The sequence below is a fragment of the Triticum aestivum genome, chromosome 7B (genome assembly GCF_018294505.1).
Source record: "Triticum aestivum cultivar Chinese Spring chromosome 7B, IWGSC CS RefSeq v2.1, whole genome shotgun sequence".
Taxonomy (NCBI): domain Eukaryota; kingdom Viridiplantae; phylum Streptophyta; class Magnoliopsida; order Poales; family Poaceae; genus Triticum; species Triticum aestivum.
In genome coordinates this window covers 505,185,870-505,197,405 of record NC_057813.1, presented here as the reverse complement: position 1 = coordinate 505,197,405, position 11,536 = coordinate 505,185,870, and the positions used below count along the sequence as shown (strand labels likewise).

Below are 11,536 nucleotides of genomic sequence, written 5' to 3'. Positions count from 1 at the left end.
TTTGCATGAAGAGTACTTCATTTCATCTAGCACCAAGAGCCAGCAGCGTGAGTAACTTGAATCCATGGGTGAGTTCATAACTACACCTTTTAGACAGTAATACTTGAATGTCTCAGAAAAACATCCAGGTGAAAACTACAATTAGAATAAGAAAAGCACACGCACAACCCACACCAGTACAACACATGAGCACATGCAGGAACGCACACGAAGCTGTCGTCGTTCAGCGGACGCACGCCATGGCTGGGCTTGACAACTCGAAAGGCTCTGACCTCAACCAAGTGCAGTAGCTAAGCCACGCTGCTGCAGGACAGCGACGATGTGCTCGAACGGATGTCGCTAGTGGGAACCAGTGGGATCCAGGTCGCTGCTACGATGAACCGCCTACGGAGGTGGCGTAGAACAGCCTGCGGTGGTGGTTGTGATCGGCCAGGGCACTCCTAAAGACATGACAATACAAAAAAAATACTTAGTGTTACAAGAGATAATACAAGCAAAGATGCATTCCAGTGATACGAGCAAATGAATAAAAATTCAGCCATACAAGCCAAAAAGAAATGAATAATCACATGTAATTTCCAGAAAGGGAAGAACATTTTGAACTCTTTTGCAAGTATATGTGATAAACAGATACAGTGTATCCATTGAACTGACATTTTTTCGCAATGAACTTTTGTGATATAGGTACTAGAATTTGTACCAATAGTTTATATATACCATGTCAAAAGCTAACAACATGCATATATATTGATCTGCTAGTCCACATCAACAAGCATGACACCAGCATACAACAATAACCAGTCATGGCGCCTTGACCCAGCCTCCTTCGACCTATGATCTGGTGTCGTTGGTTCGTTGTCCTTGCCATCAGTGGCAATGCTCCTGAACTTGGCTTAGACTGGTAGTACAACTTACCGGCTCTCCACACTAGCACTAAAGACATTTACGCAAACACAAAATGAACCTCCTAGAACTTATTCAGTGAACTTTTCTCAAGGTACACATGTTTCCCTAAATTTGCAAGTTGATTTTCTTCTTTCTTTTATCAGATAACTTACACATATCGATATTCTTTACAAAACTATATAAACACCACCACACATGTGTAATGGTTTATTTGAACATCCCATAAGTATAAAATCCGTATTATTAGAATAAAAGTGCTTTTTGGAGTAACTTAGGTAGTGAATACAAGCTTATTTAGAACATGCTATCAATAATTCAGCGAGGAGAATGGATGTTCTTTAAGATAATTTAGGGAAGAGAGCGAGGGGAAACCTTGGCGGCAACAATATGAGGTTGTGGCGACTAATATGACAGTGGGCTTGACCTCATCCGAGCATAGGAACTAGGCGAATGAACTTACCACGACCATGTCGGCACAGGCGATCGGACATTGGCAGGGAGATGTAGGCCTTAGCAGCTTGAGACGTCTGGACCTGCAAAAAATGGTGAATCAACTGCTAACCTAGGCACATGAACACATTGGTTTACCAATTAATGCATCCATCTCATTATTCAGTTTTACCAGTTAATTCAAACAAACAAGAAGTGAAGCTTAGTTGCGAGCACTTGAATACAAGGAAGCCCAACTCTACTGCAATCATAAGGTCCACTAGAGCATCAGAAAAATGTAATCATCCAAGAGTTCTAGTACAGAGCATGTATAACACTGAATTTGTTTCTTCGAACTTACCAGTTTTCAGGGTCAAAACTTATCTCTGCGTTTTGCCTATCCTACTGAGGGCTTGCAGATGTCAGCTTGGAAAACATACCCTCCTTTTAGCATTCCCTTCATTGTTTATGGAAGAATGCCAAGAGTTATTGCATGCCAACTCATATCATAACAGCCATAGAACTATCGAGTGACAGAATGAATAAGTACAGAGATCAATTTTTGTAGTTATAGCCGAAATAGTGAGCTTGAAATAAATCCTTGCTCATGATGTATTTTTCAAACCCTCCCGATGCTCATTTTGGATCATTTTTTCCTGAACTCCCAGATTCAAGAACTACCGGGTGTTCTGGGGTTTTTTATGAACTTTTTTGTTATTTCTTATTCATAACTTAAAACCTAACTTTTTTGTTATGATGGTACTGATCTGTTTGTATTGATGGTACTGATCTTCTGAAACATACGTCGTGGACCCGTCATACGAGTGACCTGCCATCACAAACTTAGGATATTGGATTTATCTCCAAGATTAGACAGTAAATCAAGTGGCCTTCTACTGATTGCTGAAGCGTTTGTACATGTAAACTTTTTTTTGCTGAACTGCTACAATTTTTCTGCTCCGCACTTACTACCTCTCAATGGTGAACTGATATCAAACTTCTATTTTTGCCAAACTGTGTTGTTTATGTCCATGGCGGTAGTGTGGAGCAGTCGAGCATGTAGTGCATGTGCTGGCTGCCAATGCTGTTTGTGGTCGCCGTTATTACTAAAAGCATGCTGGCCGCATCGCCAGCAAGCTTCCATAGAATTGGCTTGCATAATTCAAACTAATATAAAAGATGCTGAATCCATCAGTGATCATACATCATCTTGGACTATTGTGTGTCCTCAACTTGGACGACCGTGCAGCGCTTGGTGAAGATGGTGGCTGCGATTCTACTTGGACTGATGTCCGCGCTCCACTTGGACGACTGCCAGTAACCATGGTGGACGAGCTCGTGGCCAAGGGGTGGCCAAGGCTACAACTAGGAACTGTAGGTGGTCGTGCTTGTTCTCGGCAGTGAACTCACACGAGGTGGAGGTGATGACGGGAAGCAGGGATCACAGGTGGCCTTCATCTCGCCACCGGATACAGGGTGCTCGTGCTCATGGACACCGAGGACAGGATCGACAGCAAAACAGGACACTAGTGAAATTAGACAACATCGACAGCAAAACAGGTAGCCTCCCAAGCTGCGGTGTCGAATGGCTCGACGCTGTCTGTTAAACGGCCTGGTTTGGCAGCAGTGAACGGCTGGGGCGCTGCAACGACGGAGCCCCACCGACGGGAGGAGGTAGCGTGGTGAGCTAAAGACTCCATTTGTGCAGGGCAACACCGGGTCTGCACTGTACTATTTAGAAAGGTCTACTTATACTTCTCAAAGTAATGGAATAGGGTACTTTCTCCTGTAACTTTTTTAATTCAAGTATGACAGACCCATCGGTATTTTAAGCACTATGATTTGTAGCCCTCACGAAAGAAAGCATGAGAATTATTGAACAAAACACAAAAAGTGAACAACAAAATATTTTTGATTTACCAAGTGATGTATCTAGAGTGCAAAGCTGCCAAGCAAATGCACAATACTTTTTACTAACACATGAAGTGGATGTACGCGTGCCTTGTAGCGTAGGGTTGTACTAAGACACCAGTTCGTGATGCGAAGGCCAGCTGCCTAGCTCATCGTCATCAAACTGAACCCCGCGCCCCTGTTGAACTGCTGAAACATTTTAGTATGGGTTAGATACAGTTCCAACTAGTACCTGAAAATCCCATCCGCAAATATGCATGTAAAGCTTCAGAGTTGGAAGTAATCTAAACATAGCCATCTCAAAACATTAAAACAGATACATGCATGCAGGAACGAAACAGGTACAAGCAATACAAAACAGGCAACATGAGCAGAAATCTCTAGATGGATAAGAACAGAGCATGAAGAAGATTCATCAAATTCATACCAAAAATGCCGGATCAGGGGGCGGAGCACGGGGTGGCCTGCATGCTACTATTTTTTGAGTGGTCGGTAGCTAAGCAATAAGTTGGACTGAGGAGCTACAGATCTTCCAATTGACTGGCCCCAACGACCACATTTGCAGCAGCATGAACGCTGCCAACTGAACGGTCAGTCCAAATAGATTCAGAATGTTTTTTTACAAAGTACCATGTGTTTTCTTACAAAAGGTACTGCAATCGTACACAGAAAATTACAAAAAGTCAACCCGGTTGTTACTGCCATCTTATTTATTCTGTTTACTTTTTTCAGGTGCCTCCTCAAATAACAGAAGAACTACACAGCCCATTTGGTTCATCTAACCAAGATGAACATTTTTTTTCAGGTGCCTACTCGAATAACAGAAGAACATTGATTTTTTAATCACCCACTCTAACATTCATTTTCTTTTTTGTACAAGAATATGAGGGTGTGGACACACAATTACAGCAGATATGTCGGATGTTGAATTAGCTATATATTAGGTAGGTTTCAACAAACTTACAGTATGAGCAGAACTGGAAAAAAATGTGATGTGAGGCTAGAGCATGGCAATCAAACTTGACAAAACTTCGAATGGAGTTACCAGTGGAGCATTTACTGAGAAGATCAATGGAGTTGGCCGGAGTATCGATACAAACCTGGTCGTACGAGGCCAGGGCCTCTATCCTCTGTGTACACCAGCCCGCCCGGCTCCCGCTAGAACCATGGCAAGGCAACGAGCTTCCCCTCCCTTCCAGCTACCCTGCATGACATGCCTTGCCCACCCAATAAATCAAGATTTTGATGATGCCAGGGCGGCCGTTCAAGTAACACAAAATGGTAGCAGCACATGTAGTTCAAGCTCATCAGTTCAAGCAGTATGTGGTCGGCCAGAAACTGGCTTGAAACGAAGGAGTCGACAACACACTGTACAGAAGATAACAAGGACGGAGACGACCAAACGTGGTGGAGGCCACGGTTCCCGCATGGGCTCGTCCGAGGTAGAGTTTCAGTACTGATGCGGCAGCACACACGTACTGATGCGGCAACACACACATACTGATGCAGCAGTAGCTATTCGTGTGTCACAGTAGAGGACAGCCGCTCGATGCGGCGCTTGTATCTAATGCAGAGCAGCAGCAGGGTGCTGTCCTCCAACCACAGCGACTTGACCCTCTTGTTGCCACTATAGATTTGGCACGGCCGTCATCTGCCAAAGCTTGGACTGAACTGAAGTGTAAAATAAGAATTGAACCGAGCTGAAACTTAAGATAAGAATTGACCTGAACTAAAACAAGAAATTGAACTGAACTAAAATAATTAATAGAAACTAAGTGTCTTTGTATTTTGTAGTGCCAGTACCTAGAAGAACAAACACTTCAATTTACAATCTTTACAATAGTTCAATTTCTGAAAGAAACAGTTCCTGAACTTTAGTTTCAGCTTTTGTTTGTTTAGACTTTTGAACTCTTGAGGCAGTTGAAAGTGTGATATTTTTCAGAAAATGCTACATAAAAAGAGTCAAGGGAAAGTCCAGACCTCATCATTGCATTGTTGAACGGCCTCGTGTGTCAGCGGTGAACGGACTGTACTGACAGTTTCAGAGCCTGTACTGACAATGAACTACCGGTGGCTAGAGGCGAAGGAGCAAACTTTCTGCTCATGCTGAATACTAGAATATAGATACAGAAACAAATCATTTTTATCTAAAGCTTCATAGCCCATTTGTCTTCAACCTTCAGAAGATGAAATTTTTTGGTCACGCAAAAGATGAACATCTTACCTACAGTATATTGCACTGACTCCTTCTCACATGGTGAACTTTTTTACTTGCAGTAGCCCAAATCACAGACTATGGAGAAAGAAAGTCTCCATGACTACTTGCAGGCACAACCTGGAAGCACATTTGGTGGGAGATTGAGAAGGGATGGAGACGCCCAGGAGCAGGGGGTCTACGGGGACGAACCTGATCTAGAGAGTGGAGGAGAACAGCTGAATCAGGGGGGATCCTGCTTGCGTGAATGAGTGGTTGGAGCCATGGTGGTCGGAGGGAGGGCGGCGGCCGGAGCTGAACGGAGACGCTGCCGGCGATGGGGATAGGGCAGGGCGGCAGCACGCTCGAGGAGGAGGCCGGGCGGCGGCGTGGTACGAAGGAGGCCTACCGGAGGCACGATGGGAGGAGGTCGGGCGGCGGCACGGAGGGGAGTAGGTCGGGCGACGGCGCGTGGGGGGAGGAGGTCGGGCGGCGGCACGGGGGGGAGTAGGCCGGTCGGCGGCGCATGGGGGGAGGAGGTCGGGTGGCGGCGCGATGGGGAGAAAGCGACCGGCAGCGGGCTCGGGGAGGAGGTGGTGTGGAGGATCTGCGGGGAGGAGTCGGGCAGTTTACATTTGTTTCGACGGGTGCGCCTTATAGGGCCGAGGGTAACAGAATATTATTCTGTTACTAGTAACAAAATAGCCCTGTCCTATATATATATATATATATATATATATATATATATATATATATATATATATATATATATATATATATATAGGCAATGAAGAACACCAGTCGAAAAGACCGAGGAACTTGCGAAGTTGAAGAATTTGAAAAATGAAGAAATTGCAAAATTGAGGAAAAACTCAAATTTAAAGATTTTCAACTTTGGTTGGTGGTGTAATCCACCGTATAAGAATGATGATTTTAGAACACCGCGTGCAATTGTCGTAGGGTTTTGAGAAGTAAATTCTTCATTAATTTCTTCACACTTAGAGGGTTAGTCTTCATTGATTGAAGAAAAACGTTACTTCGTGTGTTGCACATCTAAGTCATCAATTTTGCGTAAATGTTAGGATGTGTGTCCTTTCAAAGGACATTCAAATATTCTAAGATATTTAGCTCACACGGCAACTTGCTAAATCTCTTGTCATCCAAGGGCTTTGTGAAGATATCTGTCAGCTGATCTTCAGTCTTCATGTGGTCGATGGAGATGTCGCCCTTCAACACATGATCACGAAGGAAATGATGATGAATCTGGATGTGCTTTGTCTTCGAGTGCTGAACTGGGTTGTGAGCAATCTTGATGGCACTCTCGTTGTCGCGGTAGAGTGGCACATTCTTCACATTGATGTCATAGTCCTTGAGGGTTTGCATCATCCATAGCAATTGAGCACAACGAGAACCAGCAACAATGTACCCAGCTTGAGCAGTAGAGAGTGATATGCAGTTCTGCTACTTCGAGGACCAACATACCAAGGATCGTTCGAGGAAATGACATGTGCCTGATGTTGACTTGCGATTCACCCGATCACCATCATAGTCAGAGTCAGAATATCTAATGAGATTAAAAGCCGAGCCATTGGGATACCATAATCTAAGTGTTGGTGTGTGAGCTAGATATTGAAGAATATGCTTCACAACCTTATGGTGTGATTCCTTCGGTGTAGCTTGAAATCAGGCACACATGCAAACACTAAGCATAATATCCGGCCTAGATACACATAGATACAATAAAGAGCCAATCATGGAGCGGTATACCTTTTGATCGAAGTCTTTAGCATTTTCGTCAGTGCATAGATGGCCATTTGTGGGCATAGGAATTTTTATGCCTTTGCAATCTTGCATGCCGAATTTCCTCAACACATCGTTGAGGTATGAAGATGCTGTTGCATTGTTGATGAATTTGAAGACCTAAGAAGAATTTCAATTCTCCCATCATAGACATTTGATATTCTTCACTCATCATATAGGCAAATTCATCACTATAACGTTGGTTACAGCCAAAGATAATATCATCAACATATATTTGGCACACGAATAGTTCAACATCATATGTTTTGGTGAAAAGAGTTGGGTCAAGTGAATCGGGTTTGAAGCCTTTCTTCGTGAGGAATTCCTTCAAAATATCATACCACACCCGAGGAGCCTGCTTGAGGCCATAGAGGGCCTTATTGAGTCTTAAGACATGGTCTGGAAGCTTTGGATCCTCAAAACCTGGTGGTTGAGCAACATATACTTCTTCCTCAAGCTTACCATTGAGGAATGCACTTTTCACATCCATCTGATATAAGATGATATTATGATGGATAGCATAAGCAAGCAATATGCGAATAGCCTCAAGTCTAGCAACAGGTGCAAAAGTTTCATCGAAATCAATTCCTTCAACCTATGTGTAGCCTTGAGCTACAAGATGAGCATTATTCCTCACCACAAGGCCATTTTTTCTCTTGCTTGTTGCGGTAGATCCATTTGGTGTTGATGATATTGCGTTTGCGTGGGTTTGGTCGCTTGACAAGCTCCCGCACATTATTGAGCTCGAATTGATGTAATTCCTCTTGCATAGCTTGAATCCACTCAGGCTCCAAAAATGCCTCGTCAACTTTGGTGGGCTCTGTGATAAAGACAAAAGCAAAGTTCCCACAAAAGTTAGAAAAATGTGAAGCTTTTGAGCGAGTGAGAGGACCTGGTACATTGATGTCGTCGATGATTCTCTCAATTTGCACTTCATTTGCAATGCGAGGATGAACAGGTTGACGACTTTGATTTGGCTCAACATTTTCTTCAGAGCCATTTCCTTCAGGTGCACCAGCATGATTTTCTTCAGGTTCTGGAATGACTTCTTTAGCAGATTCTTCAGTGGGTATGACATCGTCAGTAGCCTTGAACTTGATGGATTCCTCAGGTGATATTTCATCTAGCACAGAAGGTAGGTGCTCTCTTTGTGAGCCGTTAGTTTCATCGAACCGCACATCTACAGTTTCAACAACCTTGTGGTGATAGGTGTTGAAGACTCTGTAGGTGTGTGAGTCCTTCCCGTAACCAAGCATAAAACCCTCATGTTCTTTCGGTGCAAATTTAAAATTGTGACGAGGATGTCTAATCCAGCATTTAGCACCGAAGACTTTGAAATAACTCACATTGGGTTTCTTGTCAGCAAGGAGTTCATATGAAGTCTTTTTGAAGAATTTGTGAAGATAATGTGGCATGCAGTATCAATAGCATCAGGCCAGAAATGAGGAGGTTTCTTGTATTCATCAAGCATAGTGTGAGCCATCTCAACAAGAGTCCTGTTCTTGCGTTCCACAACACCATTCTGCTGAGGAGTATAAGGGGTAGATAACTCATAAGTAATACCAAGTTCATCAAGATAGTCATCAAGACCGATATTCTTGAACTCGGTCCCATTATCATTCCGGATATGCTTGATATTCACACCAAACTTTGTGGATGCTCTTGAGGAAAATCATTTGAAGACTTCCTGCACTTCAGTTTTGTAAGTGATGATATGCACCCATGTGTAACGAGAATAATCATCAACAATGATAAAGCCATATAGAGGTGTTGCATTAGTGAATGTGGCATAATGAGTAGGGCCATACAAATCCATGCACGACAAAAAAAGACACATCCGTGACATTTTGGGCCGAACGAATTTTTTTTCTGTCATACATATGACACTTCTATGACGATAATTGTGACAAAACCCGGTATCATCATAGATGTGTGGGCTCCTACTTCTATGACAAAAAATCATGACAGAAAATGGGCTTTTCGTCCTGGGCGGGCTAGAGACGTAGCTGCATGACATTCTTTGGGCCGTCCATGACGGAAAAAACCGTGGTAGAAGCGAGGGCGAGGAAAATTTCGGGGAGTTCCCAGTTATGGTGGGTGGTCGGGGGCCGAGCGATGTGCATTTCTCTCGTACACGTACGTGGGTGTGTGTGATGCATTGGCTCTAACTGAACCCGAGCGAGGCGTTGGGCTCTAACTGAACCCGAGCGATTGCACTGCAGGCTACGTGTTACTGAACCCGAGCGATCGATCGATGGCTGTTAACTGAACCCGATTGAGCGATTCCTTCACTATTGCTGCTAACTGAAGCAGATTGATGCTGCCTCTTTGGATGAACAGTGAGCGTTGCGGGGGGGGGGGGGGGGGGGGGGGGGTTGGATGAACAGTGAGCGGTGGGGGTGGATGAACAGGACCCCGTGGCGTTGCCTTGATCGAGCCGGTTGGGGCTGGATGAACAGGACCCCATGGAGGGCTGGATGAACAGGACGGCCCCGTGGAGGGCTAGATGAACAGTAGATGGTGGAGGGGTGCCCGTGGAGGGGTGTTTGAACAGTAGCTAGTGGAGTAGCGCGCAATGGAGGCTGGATGAACAGGAGCCCGTGGAGGCTGGAGGAGGTCGACGGTGGATGAACAGTAGCCCGTGGAGGCTGGAGGAGGTCAACGGTGGAGATGAACAGTATCCCGTGGAGTCCTGTTTTGCGGTATGCCACACCCCTCCCGATGAACATGACCCCTGTTTCGACCATAGAGCCCGAACACAAGTCCGTTTCATCCGTTTTGCGGTACGCCACACCCCTCCCGATCAACAGGACCCCCGTTTCGACCGTAGGAGGTCTGTTTCCTCCATTTTGCGGTACGCCAGAACCCTCCCGAAGAACAGGATCCTGTTTCGAACATGGCCGGTCCAACACAAGGCTGTTTCCTCCGTTTTGCGATACGCCAGGCCTCGTTTCCATCGCCTGTTCTGTCCAAGCCCTCCCGATGAACACGACGACGCATTCCGTTCCGACCCAGCCGATTGGCTCCCCATGAACACGACAACGACGATGTTTCTCCGTTCTGACCCAGCCATGTACATGAGCCCTAGCCATACATATGCACGAGTAGGCGTTCGAGACCTCGCCCGTATGTACACATACGTGGCCGTATTTTCTTTCTTGCACACTGGCCGCTGTACCTCAGTAGTATGGACGCACTTCCTTGCGTGCGAAGATGTAGCTGGTGGGTCCCAGCAGTCAGGGGGAAATGTTTTTTTGCAAAATACGGTGGCCCGTCCGGTGGGTCCCTATTGTCAGGTGGAGGTATCATTATTTTCCGCATAATAAGGAGGCACTTCCTTGCTGCGGACGTGGAACCAGCTGTCAGCCTCTCCACGTACAGTCCACGTCCGATGGAAGCCGCACCGAGAGCACCAGGGCGGTGGACGACGACGAGGCCTAGGAAGGGGACGACGCGGAGCCGGGGAAGACGCGGCAGTGGATGCCCACGCGAAGAGGAGTACGAGAGTCCACTGGTCCGGCTGCGGTGTGAGGCTGCCGTCGCCGCAGAATAACAGGGGGTGTGGGTGAGTAGAGGGATGGCCTGGCCAGCGGTGGGAGTAGTAGGAGGCGATGAGGCATCCGCGACATCATAGCCGGCCACGAGAGGCAGGAGCATGCGGCACGACCGGCGCTGCTTTGGACGGCTGGAGCAAGAAGACCAGAGGTTGAAGAAGCACTACGGCCGTTGGATGGACATCGTACGGTCACTGGAGCTAGAATCATTCATATTGACTAAAGTTGACAAAGGCCCCCATCCTAGTCAACTTAGTAGGCCTACAAGTCAGCCTCCCACCATGGTTTGTCCTAGCTAGCAGGGGGGGTATTCATTTTTTTGTGCGTAATAAGGAGGCACTTCCGGTGGGTCTGAGCTGACAGCGGGGGGGGGGGGGGGGCGTTTTTTTTTCACGAAATATGGTGGTCCGTCCGATGGGTCCCAACAGTCAGGGGGAAATGTTTTTTCGCGAAATACGATGGCCCGTCCGGTGGGTCCCAGCAGTCAGGGGGGAAACGTTTTTTCGTGAAATATTGGTGTCCCGTCTGGTGGGTCCCTGCTGTCAGGTGGAGGAATAATTATTTTCCGCGTAATAAGGAGGCACTTCCTTGCGGCTATCGTGGACCCAGCTGTCAGCCTCTCCACGTATAGTACTCTTCCGATGGAATTCGGTCGTTGACCACATTGACCACGCCGCGCCGAGAGCACCACAGCCGTGGACGACGACAAGGCCTAGGAAGGGGACGACGCGGAGCCGGGGAA

The 11,536-nt window shown here is 46.2% G+C and overlaps 1 long non-coding RNA gene across 21 annotated transcripts; it reads right to left on the bottom strand.

Annotated features, from left to right (window-relative positions):
• LOC123162313 (uncharacterized) lies at positions 1–6,038 on the bottom strand. Of its 21 annotated transcripts, XR_006481218.1 has the most exons (6): positions 3,674–6,038; positions 3,256–3,435; positions 1,697–1,792; positions 1,529–1,597; positions 1,367–1,439; positions 1–440 (listed from the first exon to the last, which is right to left on the bottom strand). It is a non-coding gene; the product is annotated as an uncharacterized lncRNA (long non-coding RNA). The 21 variants fall into 21 exon arrangements; XR_006481216.1 differs by lacking the exon at positions 1,529–1,597 and having other exon boundaries at positions 3,674–6,037; XR_006481221.1 differs by having other exon boundaries at positions 1,367–3,435; positions 3,674–3,822; positions 4,347–4,450; positions 5,227–6,036.
• Positions 6,039–11,536: the final 5,498 nt, after the last annotated feature.